At 33.4% G+C, this 24,153-nt stretch overlaps 1 protein-coding gene across 3 annotated transcripts in view; it reads right to left on the reverse strand.

Annotated features, from left to right (window-relative positions):
• Positions 1-24,153, reverse strand: part of LOC125053603 (atrial natriuretic peptide receptor 1-like) — a 140,454-nt gene that overhangs the window by 57,826 nt on the left and 58,475 nt on the right. The gene's annotated exons all lie outside the window — the stretch shown is intronic.

Below are 24,153 nucleotides of genomic sequence, written 5' to 3' on the forward strand. Positions count from 1 at the left end.
CGTTTATTCGCGTACACGTGATAAGATGTCGTCAAGGTGATAATTAACACTGTATGGTAATCATATTTATGTCCTTATTTAAGCTAATATTTGTTTAAACTTGAAATAAATTTTCTTGAAAGATATTTTATACATTTAATTTCAGATACGAAAAGGCAAAACGTTTGACAAAGAACAATCCCTCTAAAGGTATTTACATGTCCTTCAAATAAGAATTATGAATATATTGTGTAGTACACTTAGTACGCTTACGTTGAAATACGTTGCAAATGATAAAAAACACAACGCAATTTCAATAACTGTAAATTTAAAGTTGAATTTTATTTGGATTTTGACATTCTGTAGTTAAGTTTTACTTTATAGGCAAATATAAAGGCATCTATCAACAATTTGTATACATACATATTATATATGTTCTGCCTGTATTTAAAAAGATCCTTGGAAAAATCACATTGCCACAAACATGTTATTTGAAAGTGAAAGAAAATTTGCATAACAATGAAAAAATTCTCGCGTCTACAAATGAACATGAATAAATTCAAAATACAAACTAATTTATACTATTAACTTCAGTGTTATTTGGTATAGCATCAAGCTTGTACGATATTGTAGTATTATACTGGTTATTAATAAATTTCTCACGCACCTTATCAGCCTAATTATTGTATTTCATGTCATCTGAGTTATACCGAAATAATATATCGCGTAACTGATGATTGACCCTCTTTCCATGAAGCGAATGCCCTGAGTAGCTAAAAATAATTTTCGGAAGTCTGAATCTGTGGTAACGAGTTACTTTAAACGAGTAACGAGCTTTTTGCATCCAATATAGAATTTTGACGACTTTAATTAACCGTTATTACAAAAAAATCAATATAGAGGCGTCGGGGTATGGATTTCATGCGTAGAGTAATCCGTCCGGGTTCAATCCCGTCGAAATAATTAGTCGATTTTCTGTATATTTTTGTCATATATCTATTTGAATCAGTAGGGTCTGTAGCCAGAAACGTCTCATCGCCTTGCCTTAAAAAGATCGAGCGCAACTTTTTGGCTAACTCACTTGGATGCACCTTGCGCACGAACTCCAAATTTGACAGTTTCATATTTGATAGATAGATGACAGCTGTTGACAGGTGAAACTTGATATCGATTTGTAAAACTAAACAACTAAGGGTATGTTCCGATATACACTGCGACCACTGTACAGAGTACCGTCAATTTAGTATATTGTGAAACCGTTTCTCTATAGCCAGCTATACTGGTTACAATTTAAAACGGAACGCAGTCCAGTATACTAGTCAGCTTAGTTTTTCGACACAGTTTTCAAATGAGTGCACCAAAGTTTTTCAATTCAACAAGAAAAACTATTATTGGAGTATTATCGCATTAAAAAAATCTATATTAATATTAACTGTCAATTGAATTAATACTACAAAGAAAGTAAGTTAGAATTTTAAATGTTTGTTATTAAACTGTAAGTTATATCAGCCGTTAGGCATTCAAGTGGTTTTGATTGATCACGTGATCAAAGCACTGCGAGTACCTTACCTCGAAAACGCCAGTGCTCGCAGTAGAAGTATAGCGGGGATTTGTGACGTCATATATTTCCCTAGGACGCTGCGGCTGTATACTGGCGTCCATAGCGGAACGAATTTTTGAACAGTGGGAGCACTATACAGTACTCGCAGTGTATATCGGAACATACCCTAAATACGCTATCGGAAATTCGTCACACTATGTTAACTGTCAAAATGACAAATGACGGATTATATGATAACTCTACTCTTACTGAGTTAAATATATTATAGTCTAATTAAAAACTAGTGGTTAAGAAGTAAGATGAGTTTCCGGGTAACAAGCAATTTAGGCTAAATACAAAATCATTGAAATAATGGTAACGTTTGGTTTGGCATCTTTCTACGAACATTGATTTTAATTTTATGAAAATTGAAAAATTACAACATTTTAATGCATTTCGAACTGCAGATTTCTATAAATGCAATTAATTATACCGTTCTCTGTTAGGTCTTTGATTAAATACTTTGTTTTCAAACATGCATAATTGATTGTTTAAAGTCTAACAGTATTTTAACGGGAACGAATAAATCTTTTTATTTTTATGAAAGTAGCTTGTCAAGTTTGACAAGATGTGAGAATTCATTTTATCAAAGCATGCTTAATGCATATGGAATTTTTTCAGTATATAGTTTGTTATGATAAAAACTTAAATTAACCGCTAGAATTCATAAAAGGAACGAAATCGTATATATATTTTCAGGGCTAATTCGTTTGACAAACAGAATATTATAAATACTTTATCTATTCATATAGTTTTTATCGCATACTATTCTACTAAGGCATAAAACAGGCGTCTATAAGAACGTCTACCTCTTAATATTTCTATAGACCTGATTACGTTTATAATGTGTTTTAAAATAATTAAATAGCAGGAATTGCAGTGATACTTCCCCTGAACCTTCGCGTTAAGGAGGCCGCGGCCGCATACCTGGCGCGGAAGGCGGTGTCACCGCACGTAACATATGACAATAGAGACGCGACTGCCAAACACTGAGCTCACACTACCCGCCAAAACACTTAAAATAACTTACAAAAAACTAGACGTCTCGTCAGATATCGATAAATTTACTATGACTAAATTATTTACAGACGGGAACAAAACGTCCGAGGTAGTGGGAGCGGCATGGACTGAGTGGCAAGAGGGGACCGAGACTAAAAATAAAAAGGTGAGGCTGGCTCCGTACTGTACAGTGTACCGGAGCTAGCCACACTGAGGGACGCAGTGACATATCAGGCTGTTTAAAGAAAAACGCTTTTACCGGATTAAAGTTATGTTTATTATTATAAATTTACAACACATTGCAGACATAAGACATAGACGACACACAAAATCAGCAGTCTGTGAACACATACTAGATAGGCCTAATCACTACATACGCTTTGACCAACCGAAAGTACTTGCGAAAGAGAAAAGATTCTTCCCAAGATTGGTACGCGAAGCCATTGAAATCAAAAAACACCCCAATTTCAATAGAGAAGACAGCCTAAAATTGTCAAACACCTGGGATCCAATAATATCCAAATTAAAATCTCAAAAAGAAAAACAATCCGCGAAAATATAGGACACCGTGAGCCATTTTTGCCAAAACCCTCCATCTTTTAGTCGATACCAACTCCGGGGAAATAAATACAGATAATGCAACTTCAACATCTTTTGTCTTCAGTCACCGTGACCACGCACGCTGTAAAGCACGCGAAACGTCGGATAAATTTAAAATTATGTCAAATAGTTGTAAATTTATAATAATAAACATAACTTTAATTCGGTAAAAGCGTTTTTCTTTAAATGTGTAAAGGTTATGTTAATCAAAGACAATACTATATCAGGCTGTGCTCAGCGACTCTCGCTCTTCACTGGATGCCATCGCGGGTGGACGCTCACTCGATCCCCAAGTAGCCGAGATTCGCCAAAACCTCGAAGAGTGCCATGAAAATGGCATTAAAATTGAACTCTTTTGGGTGACGGCGCACGTTAGCACTCCGGGAAACGAGAGGGCAGACGCTCTCGCGGGGGAAGCCATTGGGGAGATGGGGACGGGAATAGGGTACGATGCGTATCCGCTTTCCTACTTGCGACGACTGACAAGACTCACAACTTTAGACACCTGGAACGAGCGCTATGTGGAGGGCGAAACAGCCTCAGTCACAAAAATGTTTTTTAAAGATGCAAATGCGGCCAAAATCAAGACAAGGTGTTTCGCACCTCACATGGCGCAGATCCTGACTGGCCACGGGGCTTTTGGACACTATTTACACAGACTCAAACTGAAGACAAGCCCCGCGTGCGACTGTGATGACAGAACCTACCAAACGGTGGTTCATTTACTTGTTGACTGTGCGACTTTTGAAAAGGCCAGATGCGAACTGGAGCTCGAGACTGGCATGTGGGTATCCCGGGTTGGGCTATCCGATATGTGTGCTTGAGCACAGATCGCAGCAGGAAAAATTCTGCGGCAAGATTGTCAAACATGTCACTCACAAAAATAGCACGAGAGGTAACGCTGGTAGCTCTGAGCAGCGGACCCCGACTCGCCCATAAATATTATGAGGATATTTCCGGAGCAGTTGTCGCCCGGGCCCGGCGGGAGACACCAACCCTTTAAGTTAATAAAGGGGAAGAAGAAGAACTTAGAACGAGATTTCAACACTCCCCTGCTGCTTAGCCACTCGGTCACATATCTGCCTGATTGCGTGCCTGATAGGCTAGGAGGTAGAGGTCCCTGTTCGAAAAAAAACATAATTTAATTATATGTTTAGCTAACTGCGGGCGTATACTTGATTCTGCTAGTACATTCTACGTAAAAACAGAATAAATATGTGAAGTCAGGACTGTGCTACTTAATAAATTCTCGTTACAAAGCTTTGAGTTTCCATGAAATTATTTTTTCTTTAAAATCAAAAAACATTCAGTAAATATTAAAATTATGCTTAAAAAACTTTATTCTCATTAACAACATGACAATTTTATTTCGTGAGAACTTAATTGAAATCGGACGTGGCCATCGGACAGCGGTTTTAATTTAATTTAGTCTTCAGGGTTCATAATATGTTAAATTTATTAAATATACATAGTAATAATACGAATTTTTCAAGGTAATCATAAAATACAATTAACACTACAATATAGCAAAAGTTACAATGATAGAATTAAAATACTTTGGTTTGGTAAAAGTTTGGTTTTTGTTCCCAACTTTCTAATAATTAAAATTAGTTATAAATCTGTGATATATAAATAGCTGCTCTAATCCAGCCAGTTGCTACATTTCTCGTTTATTCCACAGTAAAGGCCGTGTTCATAATTATAAAATTGTTAAAACTAAAAACGATTAGTGCAGTAATTCCCCCGTAAACGATGTTCTTATAATGATAAAATATTGTTAAAAAAACCCGAGAATTTTTAATTACGTAACACCTTATCGAAAATATTTTAACAGAGTGTGACTGAAACAATAGTCAATACAATTGAAAACTATTTATAGCCGTATTGTTAGCGATAACCGTACCTCGCTTTATATACAATGAAATATACATGAGACCTTCTGTTATTTGAGAGAACATCTATTTTACTTATTGTTAAAAAGATTTCGGATGCGTGGAATTTTAGTTACAAAATATTTCAAGGTTGATTCGAAAGTCAAATTCGTATTTGAAATTCAAATTTCATATTGATATTCTTATAATGTATGTAGTTCACACGTGTCTCATTACGCATTCTAAATTCAAAATACTTACCTAGGTATTTAATCAAATATTAATCCCTTCTTTGATTTTAGCCCATAAATCGTGACAGTTGGCTTAACGCAATTGCAATTAACTCAAACTGCATATAAATAATCATTCTCGAATTAATAATTTCACATGCCACGTGACATTATAAATAAAATACATTGCGTGATCGGACGTGGAGACGTCTTACGTTCGTTTGAGGGCGAGTCGAATACAACGCAAGGAACAAGATACACATACAGAGAAGAAAAATCATCTAATTCTGGAAAAAAGTAGATATAGGGTTTACGTGCAAAAACACATCTTTATGCGTAAATCTTATGTAAAGGCTCGCTACGGTCGCTTCTTTATATATTTATTCCCCGCCTTCTTAAATACAAGACCAGTAATATAACCAAAAAAATAACAGGCGCTACAACCTTTTAGGTCTGGGCCTCAGATTTCTGTATCTATTTTTTTTTTCATGATAATTTTTTTTTTCTAATAGGAGGTTGGAGATCTGCCTTCTGTGCTGTAATCGCCGTCGACTTTTTGGGTATAAGGCATGGCGGTTTCCTCCCAATGTTTTCCCTTACCGTACTAACGATTGTTATGTGTGGTTTGCGTACATAGATAGTCCATTTGTGCACAGCTGGGGTTCGAACCTATTCCAACTCATATATCAAGTTCTCACGTAATCTTAAAATTACTTGAATTATTATATATACTTCTCGATAACGTACAACCTATGGGATGATGATAGATAAATCAAATAGGTCCATATTTAGATTTTTTAAATTAAATGTCGGTCACCGTAAAATTCCATAAGGTTGTGCTCAAATATGGGTCAGTTGTTTAATCTGTTAGAGATAATCAATATGGATCATATACGAAAATATAATAAAATTACTGTACATTTGTTAGATTGAAAATTTCATAATGGCAGACCTATTTCAGGCTGATGTTTGCTAAAAGTAATGTATTTTATGATTTACCGTAATATACCACGTACTATGTTAAATTATTTAAGCACTTCGGCTTTATTTGAGAATCCTGAATTTCCGAGAAATTGTATTCCACATATTCGAATTCTAAAATACATATTCTCTTCTCATAACTAGTTATAAAAACACCTAGTCCAATCTCCATTAACAATCCGCGAAAATAGAGGACACCGTGAGTCATTTCTGCCAAAACCATGCATCTTTTAGTCGATACTAACTCCGGGGAAATAAATACAGATAATACAACTTTTTCTACAGCTGTGATACTTTTTGACATTCAACACATTTTGTCTTCAGTCACTGTGACCACGCACGCTGTAAAGCACGCGTAACGTCGAAAAATTTAAAATTATGTTAAATAATTGTAAATTTATAAAAACTTCAATCCGGTAAAAAAGTGTTTTTTTTTAATGTGTAAAAGTTATGTCAATAAAAGACAATACTAAACACCTAGTTGCTATACGGCATACATAGATACACATAATAACTTTAATTTACGATTCAATACGATGAACAAAAAGTTTTGTCTAGGTAGTTATAAAAGCAAAAAAAAAATCCTTAATCATACAAAAATTATTTTAATTACAAATTTGGAATGTACTCTACTAGACCACAAGCCCATGAACAAAAAATACCTGTGAAATGACCCAACCTGAATTACGCTTAGAAGGCTGTTACTATATCTGAAAATAGCTCTGAGCACTATGCCGTCATTTCTGAGCGGTACATGTGAGTACGTGAGTGAATGGACTTTCTCAGGTACAATGGGGGAATTTCGACTAATTATTAATGTACGGCTTTGTTATAAGTGTATAGATGATTAAAAATAAATGTCGAAAAACCTAGTGCCGTACAAAAGTGATGGTGCCGGAAGTCGGTGCAAATTTTTAATTCGACGACAGTTGCAGAAGCAATATAGATCATTTATTACTGTACGGCATTTGTGTGATTCCTTTTGGACACATATACAGATACTTTACCCGTAAACGCCGTACATATTTCCAGCGGAGCGGTCGAAAGCCAAGGGTCGGAACCCTACCCCTACACCCATATACCCTAAGGTCATTGTAAAATGTACGGCAACATGTTCAAAATATTATTTAACACGGACAATAATGTTTTATAATTATGCCGTCCAAATATTATAGTTAATATTTGTGTAATTAAATATTTATCGAAATTTCAGGATTTACCAAGTTTTTACTGCTGTAAGATCAGAGAATAATGTACGGCAACTTGTTTTTTTACATAATGTTACTAAATATTACCGTTGTACATTATAGCCGTTCATTATAAATGGTAACAAATAAAAATATTATGATAAAAAATATATGAAATTTCCGAAATTTAGATGACTTTTCAAATGCTCCTAGAGTAATATGGGGAGTAATATTTTCAAAGATTATTGTTATTTTATATGTAACAAATATAAATAAACAAAAAAAACCAGATGCCGTACATTTTACTCCAGATTATTCTTTACAGCTGATAAAAACTTCGACGACGTTTGAGGTGTCCCTTAAGGTCATTAATAACTGTACATATCTGAGTATACTACCATAAGGCTGTAAACTTATCGTACCAGCAGAGAGAGGTAAAGGAAAAATATTTTTAACAAAAATAAAAATATAATACAGGGCGTCCCAAAGTTATGAGACATGAAGGGAAAGTACCTTAAATATCGCAGATAGGGTATTTTACTAAAAGAAGACTTTATGTTATTTTTAAAAGTTAGTAATTCTGCATTCAAAGATTTTTTAAAAACTACTTGCCTCGTCTGGAAATTGAACCGGCTTAAATTTAAAAAAAAACACCCCTACTTTTATGATGCCAATCGAAAGAATGGCCAAAACCTAATAACTTTTCTAAAGGAACAGACTCGTAGGGGATTTTTTTAGGCCGAATACGATAGATAATGTTTTTAATTTGATTAAAAAGATATATTCACGCTGTTCCTTTCTTTAAAATACTATGTTACTTAAGAAGAGTTATTAGTTTTTGGCCATTCTTTCGATTGGCATCATAAAAGTAGGGGTGTTTTTTTTACATTTAAGTCGGTTCGATTCCCAGACGAGGCAAGTAATTTTTAAAAAATCTTTGAATGCAGAATTAATAACTTTTAAAAATAACATAAAGTCTTCTTTTAGTAAAATACCCTATCTACGATATTTAAGGTACTTTCCCTTCATTTCCCATAACTTTGGGACGCCCTGTATTGGTAGGCGGTGGTAGCGGACTATCGAAAGTGTACGGCATTTATCTTTTATTGAAGATTGTCTAAAGTATTAATAACCTGTGTTATTGCCGTACAGATAAAAGTCACCGGAAAATGACTCTTTTCTGAGGAAAGTAATTTACCCCATACACCTATGTGTTCCACAAAAAATGTACGGCATGCTGGAAAATTTTATCTATTTGTGAAGTACTCTCAAGATCATTTAATTTTATGTTGTTTCATATCATCATCACCTATATGCTAATCAGACATATGTTGCGACCCTTGGCTTTCGACCGCTCCGCTGGGAATATGTACGGCGTTTACGGGTAAAGTATCTGTATATGTGTCCAAAAGGAATCACACAAATGCCGTACAGTAATAAATGACCTATATTGCTTCTGCAACTGTCGTCGAATTAAAAATTTGCACCGACTTCCGGCACCATCACTTTTGTACGGCACTAGGTTTTTCGACATTTATTTTTAATCATCTATACACTTATAACAAAGCCGTACATTAATAATTAGTCGAAATTCCCCCATTGTACCTGAGAAAGTCCATTCACTCACGTACTCACATGTACCGCTAAGAAATGACGGCATAGTCCTCAGAGCTATTTTCAGATATAGTAACAGCCTTCTAAGCGTAATTCAGGTTGGGTCATTTCACAGGTATTTTTTGTTCATGGGCTTGTGGTCTATACGTCTGCTTCAACTGTTAAGCCCTTGTAGAGCGCATACTTCAGAAAGTAAGAAAGAGAAACTTAACTATTTATTACACATAATAAGTAATATAATATAGCACTAGGCCCCCACTAAGATTTCCTGTCCTTTTTTTTGATATCCGAAATGGAAATGCATTTGCGCATGCCCCAAAAGTTGTAGAAGTATGTAGGACTCGACCCACACCAGAATCTCTGCTATTCAGAGACTGGGTGAGCAATACCCACTAAAACCACCTCGAGTAGTTCCTACAAAGCCGCGTTACAGAGGTCCCGGGGTCAATCTTGCAATCGATAAAAACCTCCCAAGCTGTACACACTACACTACGGCAAATGTTTTTTATATTTACTCCCCGTCTTCTAACCCTAGGTTTCGACCTAAAGCACTCCCTCGTAGGATTTCCTGTGTCCTGGGCAGATAGTCCATTCGACATACTTATGATTATAGATAGGTACTTGAAGTAGTAAGGTACTTTGATATTATTACATATTTTTTTCCTATTTAGTAATAAAGCCCAAGATCTTGACCTTCCCATAATTTTAAATAAAAAATAAGCTATTTAATCTTTGTTTGACTATACCTATTCGAGCATATATCACATTCACTTTAATTATTTTATTCGTTAATTATATGGTTTATTTATTTATTTATTTATTTAATTATAAGTAATCTTACAGCTAACATACAAAATATTACAAAACAAACACTTATACAGTACAAAAAGCCAAAACAGATTACATAGATATACAATATTATATAAGAAAAATGTAACAAATAAGCGCATCAATAGAAAAAATATATGCAGAGAACTGAAATTTAATATTTAAAACAAAAAATAATACCAAATACAACCTAAACAAAATTCGAGTCTTCCCGCCCCTTCAAATATTTTCTCACATGTTCCTTGGTGAGGTGGAAAATATCAAATTCCTCATAATTAGTGTTATAGTTAGATAAAACCCGAAACATTGGTGAATTATGCAGGTAATTCGAGTTCGTACGAGGCACATGGAACAATTTTGAGTGTCTTGTCGCATATTTAGAAGGAATTTTAAAAGAAATTAACGACAGCAAATAGGGGCTATCGATCCGCCCATTAAGGATACCATGTAAAAAAAGCAGGTCTTGCTGACTTCGCCGACTTTCTAATAAGTCTAAATTAAAATAATTGCAAGAATGCGCATAACTATCGAAGCATTGGTATTTTTTAAAACTAAGGAATTTTACAAACTTTTTTTGTATATTTTCTATTGCTTTTTTATACTTAGTATAATATGGAGACCACATAACACTCGCATACTCCAGCACGCTTCTAACATAAGCAAAATATAAGCTTTTAATGCAATGTATGTTATTAAATGTCTTGCATGACCGCTTGACAAATCCTAGTTGCATATACGCTTTGCCTGTTATGTCATCGATATGTTGTGATAGGCCCATTTTTTCATCTAATAGTATTCCCAGGTCTTTTACTAATTTTACTTGTTTTATTGGGGTGTTATCGATTTTGTAAGTGTATTGAATTTTTTTGTTTTTACGCGAAAAAGTTATCTTATTACATTTGTTTATATTTATTGAAAGTTTATTTTGTTTATAGTATATTTCTAACCTATTAAGATCTTGTTGAATTTGATTACAGTTATCTATTGATTTTATTCTTAAGAAAATTTTTTGGTCATCCGCGAACATAAGATGTTTAGAAAAGTGAAAACAATATTTTATATCGTACAAATAAGCATTAAATAATAATGGGCCAAGTATTGAACCTTGGGGTACTCCTGATGTAATGTTAGTGAACATGCTTTTGTACCCGCATATTACTGTTGCTTGCCGTCTGTTAGTTATGTATGACTTTATCCATCTGTAAAGGTCACCACGTATTCCAAGGGAGAAAAGCTTATGTAACAGGATAATATGATCAACGCGATCAAAAGCTTTTTCTATATCCGTGTAGATAGCGTCAATTTGGTCACCCTCATCCATACCTCTCAGTATATAGTCAGTAAAAATAGTCAAATTAGAAACTGTTGAGCGATTTTTAGTAAAGCCGTGTTGTTGCTCCGGTAGTTGTTTAGTGATTAATGGACTTATAACATTATGTACTAGTTTTTCGAACAGTTTGCTAAAAGAATTAAGGATTGAGATAGGTCGATAATGGTCAATTCTGTTTTTGGAGCCTTTTTTATGAATAGGAACTACATGTGCTTCTTTCCATTTTAAAGGGAATGCACAGAATGTGTTAAGGGACAGATTATATATATGTGATAGTGGTGCTGCAAGTTCCTTACTACATCTTTGTAGGAAAACTGCTGGTATTCCGTCACTACCTGGACCCTTGTTTATATTTAAATTTTTTATAGCTTTAAAGACGTCGTGTTCCGTTATGTGAATGTTATTATATATGATATCTGACTCAGGTAGTTCAGGTAGGTCATAAGTATCGTCAGGAGAGTGGAAGACGCTGTTGAAGAATTTATTAAAACCCTCACAAATCTCAGGCTCCGATTTATATGACTCATCTCCAAGAACTAGCATACTAGGGTACCCAGATTTACATTGCCTCTTGTTTCTTAAGTATGACCACAACGCCTTAGGATTCTTAGCCATGTTATCTTGTACATGCTGTTCATAAGATAGCATGCACTTTTTGGATATACGCTTTTGCCTACTACGTAACAACGAGAACTCGTCATAGTCTCGCGGGTTCTTGTACATTTTCCAACGCCTATGAGCTTTTAGTTTTTCTTTTATGACGTGTATCAGAGACTTAGTGTACCACACGGGGTACTTATTATTGCATTTATTACGGCTTATTGGGACATTTTTTATAATAGTTCTATTCACAATATCATAAAATTTTGTTGTAACTTCATCTATAGTGTCTCCATTAAGATGCTGTGTCCAGTTGACCTCGCTTAGTTCCTGATTAATAGCTTCGTAATTACCGCGATAGAAATTATACTTTTGACCAACTTTTGGAGACATTTTGCGCAGAAGTAAGTCAGTTGCATCAATACTTAAACAGGGGTGGTGCATATCGGGCTTAACCAATGCTGTGTCAGCTCTGGTATTATCTAGAGAGACATTACTTAATATTAAATCCAACACATTGTTACAAATATTGGGAATAAAATTATGTTGTGTTAGGCCAGAAGAATTTAACTTTTTTATGAAATCTTCGGAGATTTCTTGTAACTGGGTCGTACCCTGCTTTAAAATAATAGGTCCCGTGGGAGACCAGTTAATGATAGGAAGATTAAAGTCACCAACAATTATGAAGTAATCATTTGGGTTTGATTCAATTATATGACTGAATGAGGAAATAAACGTCATAAGTCGTTGCGGCTGCTTAGAATCGGGAGGTATATAGACCAATCCAATATGAAGATTACGCCGACCATTAGCTCCAAGTGAATTTTCTGGTATAGTAAGCCACAAAGTTTCGACGTTAGTGCAGTTCCATTCAGGTCTTTCATAAGCCTGCAATTTAGGAGATATAAAAATTAACAAACCTCCCCCATATTTTTTATGTGATGTTTCTTTAGTTCTATCACGCCGAAACATAGTATAATTACCCCCGCAAAGTTCGCTGTCGTAAAACTTATCGCTTAACCAAGATTCAGTTATTAAAACAATATCAAAAGTAGATAAGAGTAGATTGCGATAAAATTCAGTCGTTTTCGTCCGTAAGCCTCGCACGTTTTGATAGAATATGGTTAGGGTTTTATCCAACATTTAAAGAAAAATCTAAACGTACCAACGTTTATGCAAACATTTTTATTTAGGTAGGAAGATCTCGAATTCTGCGTTACTATTAATGTGAAATTGTAAATCAAGAAACAAAGCGCTGCTAAAACCACTGAAAAATACACGAACGATGCCGTAAAATAATTAGTTAAATAATAAAAATACAAATGCAAAGTTGAATCTAAGAAATTTTTGATAAATCCCGCTCCGAATTTATTGTAATGGCTGGGGACTCTTCGTTTCTGCGTAAAAAAATGCAACAGTTTCTGACCCAAACGAATTTGTAACCTTTGCTCGTAGCCATTGTTTTAACCTCTTTTAGCAGATATTTGTTTTCAGGGGTCAGGTGCTCGTTTACAAAGAATTTCTTAGAATTACCAGCCAAACCAATATCAGACGTTTGAATTCCTCGCCTTTTTCGTAAACCGGACAAAATTTTATCTTTAATGTCGCGAGATCTGAGACGAACAACAATTGTTTTTGGCTTTCCTGGCGTTGATTGCTTCGGCTGTACGCGATTGGCGAATTCAATATCGCCCGGTTGCAATTCCACGTCAGCATGTTTTGCAATTTTTTGTATTAGTGAGCGTGTCGACTCGTTGCTAGTTTGAGGTAAACCTACAACCTCAATATTATTCATTCGGTTCCACTGCTGCTGCTTAGAAATTTGCGATTTTAGTTCACTTACAATGGCATTGCTATTCGAGAGATCATTCCTTAGTATATTTAATTCCTCCCTTAGAGATTTTGTTTCTTCAACGAATGGAATCATGAAGGACTTAATTTCTTCTCTCAATTCCATAATAAGAGAAGCTTTTAGAGTTTCGATCAGCTTATTCTGTATGTGACCCAGTTTAGCGTCGATTGCCTGGTTAATTCCCTCTGCAATTACCTTCTGCAAGTCATCCCTAGACAAGTGCTTGTCGCTTTGTCCTGGATCCTTTTTATGACGCCTCGTGGAGGCTTGTGGATTTTCAGGCGATGCATCAGGGCAGCGCCGTCCTCTACGCATGCAAGGAGGACATATCCAAGTGTCACTTGATTGTTCCACTGTAAGTCCTGTACAGTTACTGTGACAACCTCTAAAGCACTGTATACATTGAATCTGCGTGCTTATGTCTAGGTCCTTGGAGCATGCAATGCATTTGAGCATTTTATCTATTCCTCAAATTTTCCCTTCCTTATTATATAGAAGAAAAAGGAAAATATAAAACAAAAATAAAACCTATATGTGTCGACACTCAGGATCGAACTGGCTTCAGTTAGATTTTACGTTTAGAACTTTTGTACGGAGCCACAACGTTCGTGACAAGTGATCTGAATAAATCGTATAGTATGATAAATTTTAGTTGCGTGAATATCAATGACCTGTTTAAATAATATTTAATATTTGTATTTCTAGTCTCGCACTCACTTTGCCACTATTGACCTTGCACTAAATCACTTCATGTATCCACAATATCACTTATTGTAGGTAAATGATCTCACTGCATTCTTGGTGGTATCATGCGTCGCGTATTGTTGACGTGGTCCTAGAAGATCTTATACGCACTTTTTCTGCTTCTTCTGGGGCTGACAATATTTGACAAGGTAGTTCTTCAATAACACAGTTCGATTTTCACAGTTAATTTGGGATTTACCGCTTATATTTATTTTAAACATTAAACTTATGGATACGATTCGTCAACGTGTACGCTACCCTCAACGCGTTACTCATATAATTGGTTATTAGTACAAGCATAAGTTACTGAAGGGCATGTTTCGATATTTATTAAAAATTACAGTTTTCACGCCCACTACAGTGTTAATTGATTAAACATTGTCGAAAATAAAATAAAATTAATCGGACACCGGAAACGAAAATATTTATTGAAAGTTTTAAGCCATTACATACATAATTAACGATATTTTATGCCCGGATTCAACTTAACATATATCCCTTGTTAAAATAAAAGTCTTATTACTCTATTTTTACAAAAGCCCTGAATACAGAAGAATACATAGACATATTTTAGAGAATAGATACTATTGTCATAAAGATATCATCAGGTTGATTTGGCTATGGTGTCTCAAGTCTTTTGGGATACCATTCTTTTGGTCTTTTCTAAACAATTTGCGCAGGAGATATTATAGTTCATCACTTACATACCCTGATGTGACGGATGACTAATCACTTGGATCGCGAGAGCAATCTTAGGACCAACAGCTTTATGAGCTAATGGCCGTATTGCGAACTTCCTAACTTTGCCATTCATATTTTTGTTACCAATACCACAATGCAGTTTTTTTTCCGACCCAGAATACCACCTCATCACTTTCCTAAATAAACTGTTGTTTAAACAGTTTAGTATCGCCTTTTTACAATAAAATTGGGCGTTCTTAACATTACAAGTAACATACATACAAAGTTATTTACTTAGCTATTTTTTCGTTTCCAAGTCCTAAGAAAGCATGTCAATATTATCATATTATCCTGCATAATCAACTCAAAATACAAAAACAAAGCGTATTTCGACTTCTAGTTATTAGAATTACAAATAACATATTACAAATTATAATTGATTTGAGTCGGTCTGTTACCTAGACATTTAAAATGTTTCATTCTGTAGTTATTTAACCCCCAGATAGTGTAATTTTCTACCCGAAGCGCGCGGAGATTGCAATGCGCAATTAACAATCAATCTAAAAGAGAACCGAAGCATCGCATGAACACTGGCCTGACTTTTACGCCGACAACGTTGGCTTGGTGGAAAAAAAAACAAAAAAAAAGTTTTTACATACAACTCAAACTCAAAAGATCTTTATTCATGTAGGTAAACAATTACACTTATGAATTGTCAAGTTAAATTCATTGTAAATTTACATTTACTACCAGTTCGCAAGTCAAGGGCGTAGAGCAGGTAAGAAGAACTAGCAAGAAACTTTCCGCCACTCTTTTTAATCGCCAAGTATTGTCATACAAATTGTTTGAACTGGAGCAAATCAATCCCAAGGATTAGGATCATTTAAGTATTCCTCAAATTTATAAAAAGCTTTATTGATTAATTTCCGTTTAACGGGTTGGATGATCTTCTAAAGCTAGTTTTTAGAAGTTGGTGCCAAAAATCAATGTAACCACTACAATCGTCGTTTTCACTTTTGTGTTCACGATTCACGGATAGAGCTATGCGTGGACGCAAAGAACATGCGCGTGGAACTATACTTGTTTCTTGTTTTTAATGATTAACAAAGGATAACTTTAAATCTTGTCATGTAAACTGTTGCTAACTTTAATTAATTTAAATTACGTAGGAGTAAAAGTAACGGAAATGGTTAATACGAATAATTTGTTGTTTTACAGTAATTGCTACCGATACCAAATTACAAGTTGCCAAATATGGAAAAGTTTATTGTGAAATCGAAGCTCAATTTTATACTTAATTAGTTAATTAATTACATACTCTAGTCTGATAAATCTAATACTACATACATGCATCAACTTTTATACGAGTCTTTCTGTTTTGTCTACATTTATATATGTATGTACTTGTTGTAACCACTCAATATGACTTTGCTGTGGAATGGAAGCCTGGTTATCCATATCACAGGTTCTTGCCTAGTTTGGAAACCAGTCTCCCAATGCCTTCTCAACTGTAATCTTATTGTTTGTTGTACATGTTATATGGGAGAAAATAAAAATTATTCTTATTCTTATTTATGTTCCTTGACTCTATGCAATTTTCCTTCCTTTAATATTGTTACATTTGCATCAAACAACCGACAATTTATATTTGGTTCCAAATACTACATTGAATATTATTAAATTACTTAATTATTACATGTTTATTATGAAACTGAGAAGCATATAACGATAACATTATTTCAAAGCAGTTTCAAATTAATTCTAGTTCTTATTTTTAATTTTGCTTGGTTTTTCTATTACAAAATTCACGCTGCCAAATTATCTAAATATAAAAAGACTTTTTCTGCTTACGTAATGAAAACCCTCTTATTTGAGTTGAGAACATTGAATTTGAATCACAAATGAGCACCCTCTGTGTCCCTTACACCAATTGGTCACAGACACAAGCATCAATCTCAGCGAACACTTAGACAAAAGATAAGGATTTCGCCACATTTATGGCAATAGAATTGGCCTACATTTAATCTTCAAAAGTACTTTTTATAGTACATATAAAGATGTTTTAATGTGGAATTATTTTAAATATGATAATTATATTAAAGACAATAGGGCTTTTGTTGTTTTTTAATGAAGACTTTCGACTTTTATGGTAAAGTTTTATTATAACGACTTTAAAATGGCACATTTAGCAAAAACCTGAACCAAAGTTGATGAATTTATAAAGCGATGTTATAAGTGGAAGGAAATTGTAAATGCGATTTTTTCCTAAAGGAATATGTAATAAAATATATATTTAATACCACACTTATGCGTGAGCTGCGTTCGATGTTATACCTTACATTACAAGTAAAGATTACTAAAATTATAAAAGAAAGGAGTAAGAGAAAGGAGAAATGTCCAAAAGAATGGAAATTCATTAATCTAACAATATGTCCTATTTTTAATTTTAAAAACCGTATTCAATTATTTTTTTACTATCACCGAGTGAGTGAGTTCTACTAAGAAGGTTGGAAACCTGGCAGTGAGTTAACCAAAACCAAGTACATCAAACAAAAAATAGCACAGTTATTTAGCTACAAATCTTTACTTTAAAAATAGCCCTGGATTTCGAAAGTTCAATCCGAGAATAATGAATGAACAGAGGTCATTATACTGTACAAATTTATTAATTTTGTTAACACAAACGTCAGAGCTCATTAAAGCTGTCACTTTCCGAAAACTACAAACATATTATTCCGATCAGATATTGCATAATTTAAAACATAATTAATATTTTAAGGGTAATTCAGATTCAAGACTAAAGACTAAGTATGAGTTAACACTTACTTGAAAGAGATATAGTTCAACCTTTGATATTTATTGAATACCCATCACCTCTATGGATATTATTTTAGCGATTTTGATATTTGTAAACATTAAACACAATTGTAACTATTTGTAATTGGAGAGTTATTCTTGGAATGTATGCATTTCCAACTGTTCGTAAAATAACATGATTGATTGCCAAAACATCGCGGCTACAGGATTTTGTTTCAAAAATATGCAACAAATAATAAATTCTTATTACTACGAATTTTCACACAGTTTAAATTCAATAATAGTGTGTAATAAGCTTTTTAAACAGGAATTTCTATTGGTCAGTAATTCATCAATACGAATTTTTCAAAGAGAAAAGGTATGTATTTTTGTTAGTTAGCAACAAATAATCTGCACTGATTGCAAAACCTCTTTCACCATAAGGTTGACATACATTATTCCTGACTAGTTTAGGCTATATTTATTGCCGAAATATAAAAACTTCCAACTATGCGAAACTGGTATAGGTACATGATATAAACGAGTTCTTAACAAATATATAATAAAACTAGCTGACCCGGCAAACGCTACAGTACCTATATTATTTCTCAGTACAATAAAAATAACTATCTACTATAATGAAAAATAGGGATTAATCGTAGAGGGGTGAAAATTTTGGGTTGTATGTATTTTTTTATGGCACATTATAAAAAAAAATTTCGTCCCAAAAAATAAAATGTTAGGGATTGACATCCCTTATCACTTGGGGGTATGAAAAATGGATATTAGCCGATTCTCAGACCGACTGAATACTGAATTTGATAAAAATCGGTCGAGCCGTTTCGGAGGAGTATGGTAACTAACATTGTGACACGAGAATTTTATATATAAGATTAGACGTTCCAAATGTTCTAAGTGGCTTCGTTGGTCTTAGCAATCGAGTTTTATTACAGATAGTAGAATCACTTGGATCATGGAAATCTCCTTATACTCATGAAAGCTAAATTTTGATTAAGCTTTTATTAATAAAAAGTCTTTTAAGTAAAGTAATCTTTCATCTCTTTATTTTTGCTGAGACAACTCGTGATAAAAAGGTGCCATAATTTTACGTTTTATTTAATATATATCATAATATATCACATAAGTCTTCCATAACACAACTAGAATAAAATTAGAATGTCATTTTCCCATTAAACTATTTATTTCTTAACGTTATAAAGTGAAGGTCAACTATAAATAAACAAGATTTTAACATGTTTCGGCAAAGATTTTTATTTTAGCACATCCTGGCATTTCACAAGTTCTTAACATCTTAGAATATTCACTCATATATTTTTTTATAGAAGAGGGGTCAAGGCCTGGCCGATGGAATACTGCCGGAAAGCTCGCAAGTGCGTTAGCGGCCTTTTAAGAAATGAATGACCTTAAGTCGAATTGGTTCGGAAATACTTCAGAGGGTAGCTGGTTCCACATAGTGGTGGTGCGCGGCAATAACTGCTATAAAAACGCTCTGTTGTGGAAGGACGGATTTCGAGGTAATACTGATGGAATTCCGTATTCTGCCTCGACGTTCGATGGTGCAGCTTAACTGCAGGCATTAATCCGAACAACTCTTCTGCACACTCTCCATGGTAGATGCGGTAGAAGACGCAGCGAGACGCCATATCTCTACGTAACTCCAAGGGGTCAATACTAATATATAGATAATAATAATATTTAGTTAAGTCATTGTACATTTTTAATTTCAAAATTAGTTACTGAAAGTAAATAAATATGTATCGATCTAAAAATTACGAAAATATATTTTCTCATAGTTTTACTAAAAAAAAAATATATAATTAATCAATTTAATAATGGACATAATGCGGTAAGAAAATAAAATTATTTGTCTATGGGCTTACAATACTTTGGAACAAATTATGAAAAGGTGAAACAAAAATATAAGCAAAAATGTTGCAGATAATCTATATTGATATTATATAGATTAAAGATTCGTATGTTTGTAACGTAAAAAAAAACTTGAAATAAACTGAAAAATTAATGGACAGGTTTTTCCCGAAAATTTCTTTAACATTAGAATGCTCCAGAATCCCTGAGTGCTACTTATAAACCAGTGGCGCACAACGCTTGGTCTTGGCCTCAGATTTCTGTAACGTGATCGTTTGTTTTGTCTAAAAGGCAAGTAGGTGATCTGTCAGATCAGTAGCTTGATTTTGGGTTTCCTCAGGATGTTTTTCTTTGCCGTACGAGTGTTAAATGCGCACATAGACAGAAAAGTTTATTGATGCCAATCCGGGGCTTGAACTTCGACTACAGAAATGAGAGTCGCGTTGTCGAGCGACTAAAATTCATCACTGTTCTCTGAGAAGCATATACTGTATTAATTCTAAAATATTAAAGAAATTAATATTGATAAAGTGAAATCTCATCTATAATAGTAGTTACTTATTCAACAAGATTTATGAAAAGTGCGTTTTCATGTAATATTATCGATATGTCTGATATAACCAGGTTGGTAAAATATTCATGAAGTATTTCGTACGTGGCACGTGCAACTATTTGAAAATGTACAGTCTGCAAAATCGTGTTACAGATCTTAATGTGACAGATTTATTATACACAGACAGACTAAATTAATATAAAAAACGACGTTAATAGTAACGTTAATTATATTAGTAATTAGAGTTTAGAGCTATTCTGACCTGAATCATGTTTTCTTTTCTTGTCCTAAATATGACCATTCTTCCTTATAGGTATACTTCTTTAGTATCTCTCTCTGTTCCCCTTCCTACCAATTTTTTTTACTTCTTCGAGATTTAAATCCCCTTGTATATAGTATTATAAGTATGTTTATTGTAAATAATAACATTAAACTATAATTTTGATTTATTTTTCCCCTTATGTAACTCTTCTGATTTTTTTGTAAATTTAATTCGTTTTCAATCATTTATGTTATGTCGCGATTAGTTTCCTTCGTTTTTTATTATTCATAATCTGTAAATAATTAAAACAGCGAATTATAAAAATTTTGTACTTGACGCTGGCTAATGGCACAACCCGTGCCAGAGCCATAAAGAGGCAAAAAAAATTAGAGTTTAGAATTTATCAAAATTTTGTATTAGTATTTTAAGCCATTTTTTTCTATAAATATATTCTACACTGTTAAATTATTCGAACGACATGGATGTAGTTGTAAATATAGGTATATTTAAGTGTAAAAAATTGTAAAAAAATTATTGTGATTTTATGCTGACAGTACTTTACAGTAACGTCAACTATTCAACATACTGTTGTCATGCTTTGTACGTCGCATATCTAAAATATACGTATAAATAGATTTAGTTTTTTATAATAAATTATGATAGGTACTATAATTCCGAGTTCGTAGATTGCCTAACAATTAGGTTTAATAGTCAAAGTCAAAAATTATTTATTAATTTAGGTAGCACAATGTACATTTATGAACGCCAAAAAAGAAAAACATATTAAATGCTCTCAAATCAAGGGCGTAGAACGGAAGAAAAGAACTGGCAATAAACTCTCCGCCACTCTTTTTAATCACCAAGTTTTTTGTTTTACACAATGTTTGTAAGGAGCTGCAACCAATACACCATGTTCCACATGACTTCTTAAGTTATTAATAGTTATTTAATAATAATAAAATAAATTGAAAGAAAGATTTCTCTGCTATCAGCAGGAGACATGGAGCACGTACTTACATTCTCGTGGGAACAACACGCAAATTATAGTCGAAATAACTAACATCACCGCATACACGAATTCAAGTCCGACCAGTCACCACAAGTAGCACCCGTTCACGAGTATGACGCATGGCCAGCCATCGGCCCCCTCGTCATTTTTAGGGAGAGAGACTACCCGACACATGGACATTATATATAATATTAATTATAATCTATTAAATTAAACGCATATTAGTATAAATAAATAGTTATTTAATATCATAACATTTAATTTGCTGGGATGAATTACCCAATAAATTAATACTTCCGTTGGAATTATAAACTTTACGCGTTACAAATAAATGTTACTGTAGTTCTTTTTTAGTTTTGGTCCGTAAACATTATTATACCATAATTTATTATGAGACTAGATGACGCTTCTTATATTATAAATTAAAATAATTCAATCATGATTTTATGACGCCTTTAGGTAATGTCATTAGACATAAGGGGATCTTTTATGTCAAGATACAGTTTAACTGCTATGAATAATAAAAATTTATGAGGGAGAACCATGCATTGCATATTCAAAAGAAATAAATTTTATTAATTCCTGTACCAAATAGAAATTATTTTTTAGAGAATTTTGTTTTTCGAATAGCATTGTAAGCCTAGTGGTTAAGCGTACGCATTATTATACGTGTGCTCATAACATTGACTCGTACATAAAAAACATTAGGAGGAATCCCGGGTATTTTAAACCGAAACATCTTCGACTTGTCCGGCATATAGGCTGACCAGCCTTGCGATTCTATAACTCACTGATAAGCAGCGAGCTTGTAGTTTAATGTTTATCAGAATGACAAATCGTAAAATGACTGCTTTACGACTGATTTGAACGCGACCGCCGCTGTGAAAACCGCTGTGAGAGTTCGAAAAGTAAGTTACAGAATCGCAAGGCAGGTAATCCATCAGTAGTACCTATTTCAGAAGACAACAATCAAATGCTTGCTGATAATATGATTAATAAATTATGTCCGGTCAAGACTCGGTAAGGGCTGTTGTATTATTATTAAAAATAAGAATTAAGACAAAGCAATCCAAAATAATTACTGTAGTCCGAAATGTCGTAGATTTGGGCACCGTGCCAAATGGCCAGAAAAATAATATTCGTAGATTAGCCATTCAGTTTGAAGATGATAAATATCTACCCTTTTGTGGCGTAACGATGTCAGAAAAACCTACCTTTTGTACCAGATTTTTGGCTATAGATAAAAGGCTTTTCACAATATAAGCGAAGGCAAATAAATATGTACAAGATTTAATTGTGAGAGGTATTTATTATCTTTATATTTAACAGAACATTTACTATGGTAAAGAATTATGTTCTAAGTTAAAAGATTCATATTCGCTATGAAGATTACAGTGTGTCATTTTAATGCCATCTGGCTAGTTAGGGTAATTACCATAATAACTGCAGACAGAAAATTTTACTCAAAACTAACTTCTTTTTTTATACTTTTAATAATATGAGAATCTTACATTCATTTTACTAATAAAAATAACTTATTTAACTTGCACGAAGTATTAATATCAAATTATTTTTAAATCTTTAAAAATAATAGAGTAGTGTACCATGTTGTGTTGTTTATAATTACACTACATCTATAAAGATATAAATTTCCAAAAATAATGTATTTTCAAAGAAACGAAAATAATTAATTACTACTTTCATTTGAACAACAGGTTTTTTTTAAGTAGGTCACTTTTTATGTTATGGAGGCTAGTAACATGTCACCAAAAAAAGTAAAATGTGCACCGATCCCCAAGAGGTTTTTATAAAAGAAAGTGAAGGAATTAAAAAAAACACTTTAAAATACAGAATTGAACGAACGAAATTTAATATGCACACGTTTCTGGAATAAGTATCAACATGAGATCTTATTACAAAAGGCTCATATTAAAAAGCAAGTTGTACATTACTTACTTGATCATATTTATTTATAAGTTTAAATATGAGTATTAACTAGGTTCTATTGTTACAGTGAGCGATACGGGTATGGCAAAGGCGATGCTTGATTACTGTGCAATACCCACAGAAGCAATGATTGTTTGTTCTTATCACTGTAGTGTAATTTTGCTAATAAATAAATATATCGTATGTTTAAGTAAAATGGGTCAGGTTTTTTGGATAGTGGAAATGAAATAATAATAACCTCAAACTACAGAAGCGGGCGCATCCGAGTCCCCGGCTTTCTGAACCGCAGGATATCTGGATTGTTCTTTGTTAGTGGATCAGAAAATAAATAAGGGTTCGTGTAGATGCGAGTTTCAGTTACCATAATATTTGATTTTTCTTGGCGATTTCATAAAAATATGTTTTTACTAGAGCTAAAACAATACCTCTATAAATTGTGTTTTAATACTTTAGTTTAATTATTAGTAAGTAGAAAAATATTGACTCAATTGTCACAAATGTTAAAATCGTAACGTAAAAATATTTTAAATTATTACACGTTTATTGTTCTAAGAATATATGATAAATTCCTAATTATAAACTTTAATGCCATATCCTAATAAC

Source organism: Pieris napi, chromosome 11, assembly GCF_905475465.1.
Source record: "Pieris napi chromosome 11, ilPieNapi1.2, whole genome shotgun sequence".
NCBI lineage: Eukaryota > Metazoa > Arthropoda > Insecta > Lepidoptera > Pieridae > Pieris > Pieris napi.